The following is a 4,499-nucleotide window of genomic DNA, read 5'->3' on the forward strand; positions in this document are numbered from 1 at the left end:
TGTGTTCTTCCTTACTTCGGGAGTAAACTAGTATATCATCGATGAAGACAATTACGAACTTGTCTAAGTAAGGTCGACACACCCGATTCATCAGATCCATAAACGTTGCGGGTGCGTTTGTTAAGCCGAAAGGCATCACTACAAATTCTTAGTGACCATAGCGCGTTCTGAAAGCTGTCTTGGAAATATCCTCCTCTTGAACTCGTAGTTGATGGTACCCAGATCTAAGGTCAATCTTCGAGAAGAAACTCGCTCCTTGTAGCTGGTCGAAGAGGTCATCGATTCGAGGCAAAGGGTATCGGTTTTTGATAGTGAGTTTGTTTAATTTGCGGTAGTCAATGCACATACGGAACGATCCGTTCTTCTTCTTAACAAACAAAACCGGTGCTCCCCAAGGCGAGAAGCTTGGTCTAATGAAGCCTTTGCTCAGTAGTTCGTTCAGTTGACTGGACAGTTCCTGCATCTCGGCTGGAGCTAGACGGTATGGCGATTTGGCTACGGGGGTAGCTCCGGGAATTAAGTCGATTCGGAATTCGACTTGTCGAGGAGGGGGCACTCCTGGAAGGTCTTCCAGAAATACATCGGGGAAATTGTAGACCTCCGGAGTGTCCTTGATGTTTTTCATTCCTTGACCCTTATCTACGACGTAGGCTAGGAAGGCGTGGTACTCCTTGCGGAGATACTTTTGAGCCATGATACAAGAGATGATCGGGAAGTTTGAGCTAGGTTTGTCGCCATAAACGATGAGAGCTTCGCCACTTGGCAGGTTAAGGCGAACGGCCTTTTCGTGACATAGGATTTCCGCATGGTGAGGGCATAACCAATCCATGCTAATGATAACGTCAAAACTTTTTATGGTGACCGGCATAAGGTCGATTTGGAAAGAGTGATTGTTTAAGGTGAGGGTACACCCGGTGTAAATATCGTTAGTGTTCTCTGTTTTTCCGTTAGCCATTTCTACGGTAAATGTGTCTTTTAGTGTTTGTGGTGTTTGATTAAGCAAGCGTTTAAATTGGTGGCTCACGAAGCTTTTATCTGCGGCACTATCGAAAAGAATGCATGCGTAGGTATTGTTGAGGGGAAACGTATCGGTAACCACAGTTGGGTCTGCGACGGCTTCCTCATGACCTATCGCCAGAACTCTGCCCACTTCACCGAGGTTGGGGTTTCTTGCCTTCGGGCAGTTACGTTTGAGATGTACTGCTTCTCCACATCCACAACAGGTTCGGCTTGCTCCAGTGTTGGCAGCTTGTACGTTCGGCTGGGCTGGAGTTGTACAAAATCGGGCAGTGTGCCCCTTTTTGTTACAGTTGGTGCAATGCATTTTACGGCATGCACCGTTGTGGTGGTAGCTGCATTTGTTGAACTTGGGCAGGTTCTCGGCGTATTGCCTTATCGGAGTGGGGTTGGCAGTGGTTGTGGCAGCGTGCACTGCAACCACTTGTTGTTTTTTGGCAGGGTCTTGAGTAGGCTGGCCCTTTTTCTTATTCCAGAATTTTCTTTTGTTGTTTCCCCCTTTTGCTTGCTCGGAGGTGGTCGTTACAGTGCCATGGCTGGCGTTATGGTCGATGAGTTGTTGTGCCAGTTCCTTGGCACTGTCGAAGGTAGTTGGCTTTGAGGCCAATACGTGTCCTTGGAGTTGTTGAGATAATCCCCATACGTATCTTTCCACCTTCTTGCCTTCAGTAGGAACCATCCCGGGGCACAGCATGGCTAGATCGCTGAACCTTGAGGTGTATGACAGGATGTCAGAGCCTGTCATTTTAAGACCCCAAAATTCTTCTTCCAGCTTTTGTATCTCACCCCTGGGGCAGTACTCCTTCATTAACATGGTTTTTCAGATCTTCCCATGTTTTCGCATTAGCCACTGGGATCGTTAGTGCCTTGACGTGACCCATCCACCAGGTGAGGGCTCTTTCGGAGAATGTGCATGAAGCAAATTTGACCTTGCTTGCTTTAGGGCATGCGCATATTTTGAAAATGTTCTCGGTTTTCTCGAACCATTGTAGCAACGCTATGATACCTCCGCTTCCGTTGAAGGTTTTGGGCTTGGCGTTAGTAAAGTCTTTGTAGGTACACTCTCTCGAGCGTCCCTGGCCGTCCCCGTTATTAGAATTCGAGGCACCACTGCATGCACCTCCTGAGTTACTGGGGTTGATTTGGGCTATCACGACTGCCACTGCGGCCGCTACCGCAGCCTGGAACATGGCTGGGTCGAACTGAGGAGGTGGTGGTGGGGGTGGTGCAGTCCCAGCTGCTTCGCCGCGTCTGGGATTTCTACGAGGTGGCATTTTCTGCCATAATCAAGAATGAAAAGACAATAAGTCTTTGATACAAGTCGAGTGTTAAACTAAACATTATTAGTTCCTTATGTGCATCATGGTTCCGACTTGTAAAAATGTTGTAAGAATTCATTCATATCAGAAGTCTATAAACGACGAAATATAGACTTCATGAATTTCAATGGTATTGATTCTCATGAAATGTCTGTAATAGTATCAATACTGGGTCCATCCAACAATCGCTTGATGTACAATAATTATATGCAATTAAGATTTAATAAACTTTCGAATCTAATGGGTCTGCCCTGGGCCCACAACCAAACAAGGCACAGGATCCAAAGCGGAACCACCATTTCTAGGTCCACATGGTCTTAGTTATATATAATTTTGGTTTATACATAAAACCATCATAAATCAGGCACCTGTAAATTTAATCTAAAAATAGTTCATGTTATGAATATGATGTAGTGTTCCCAAATAAACAAATGGCGTGTCAATATCATTGATTATAACTTGGTATACAGTACTTAGGAAAATTTGACCCTACTAGGGGTCTATGTTACATCAATGTACGGAAAAAAAATTTGACCCCCTAACCGATCCCGGAAGTGTAAACACCTACATTGCGAGATCGGACACAAAATACTAGAAAATAATAGCAATAATTGTCCGCAACTAGACTAAGCTGAAGCGAGTAGAGCAAACACTACTTGCGGTGGTTAGAGCCCTGAGGATCACGAAGTGTAGACATGAAGTTCCTCATTTCCGCCTTGGATTCCGCCACTTGACGCTCTGCTTCTGCCAGACGTCTGTCAAAAGTGGATCGGTGTTCTCGGAGTTCTTGCACTCCGGCTAGGGTGGCGGCCATTTCCCGTCGAAGGAGCTCGGTGCGGTCTCGAGTCCGATCGTGTTCATCGTCCAAACGGCGAATGCGAACGGAGTTGACTTGACTGGTTGCACCAACTTCCATGAGGTGGTGGAGGTTTACTCTTGATTGTTCCTCTTCACCGTCTATAGATTCCTCCTCTTCCATGGGTTCCTCGTCTTCCATGGGTTCCTCTTCGGGATCCTCCTCTAGGTCTTCTTCGACCCAGCCGACATTCCCTTGGTTGGGGAAATAGGGATCACCTGGCAAATGAAATACTGCCATCGTACCTGTGCGAGAATAGGGATAAGGAGGAATGTCGCGAGAAACTTTGGAACAAGAAGTTAGTTGTCGAAGTTGTGATTACGGCTTTTTGTGTTAAAATACTCCTATAGTATTTTGTTTTAAGTTTGATTCCTGAAATCTTTGGTAAATTGCAGACTTGTTGCTCACCATGATCCTTCTTCGGCATACATTGGTCCTACCTTGGCTAAATATAGTTGATCAGGCTATATTCATCCAAGATCTGACTACATACCCCGAAGCTGGACCGTGGTGTCCAACTTGTCTTGATACTTTTATGATACTGAATTGATGAGTGTGGTTGTATGTGTACTTTTTATAAAAATACAAGTTTTTATTTTTAAAGTACTTTTTGAAAAGTTACGTCAGAGAACTTTTGTCCCGTTGTGTTTATAGTTTGTATATCTTACGTGGTTCGATATACTTAGTTCACTATAAATAAAGCTCTGATACCAATCTGTCACACCCCCAAACCAGAACGGCGGAAACGTGCGGGGGCGGAGGAAGTCATGCTCAATATCATAACCATAGTGAAGAAAGTAAAACACAACCATCATAGATATAATTTAAAAGGTTACATTGTTTCAAAATAATACATGTTTTCCAAATAAATTACACATGATGATAAAATGTAGCAAAAGAATCCACGCCTTAGCGTCTTGACTTCAGAAATCTTGTTGTTACCTGTATTACTGATTACCTGAGAATACAAGTTGTTTTGAAAGAGTATCAACATAAAGCTGGTGAGTTCATAAGTATTTTATGAAAAATGAATGTTGTTTCCTTAACGTTTGTTACAAGTTTGTTTCTAGAAAATCCAATATTTTCTAAAAGAATTGTTGTAGACTAAATTGAAACAAGGCTTAGTATGTGTAAGTAAATCGTCATACTTATGTGTGTGTTTTATATTTAAATAAAACTCCTTTGGGTAAAGCCTTAGAATTTCCGTGAACTGTATGTTTTGTTAATATTCGATGCGAGATGTTATAATCATACTAAAGACTAGATGGCCTTGTATGCGACGTTCTTCAGGCGTCGGAAAGTTATGA

Source organism: Lactuca virosa, chromosome 4 (assembly GCF_052849685.1).
Source record: "Lactuca virosa cultivar CGN04683 chromosome 4, Lactuca_virosa_CGN04683_v6, whole genome shotgun sequence".
Classification (NCBI taxonomy): Eukaryota; Viridiplantae; Streptophyta; class Magnoliopsida; order Asterales; family Asteraceae; genus Lactuca; species Lactuca virosa.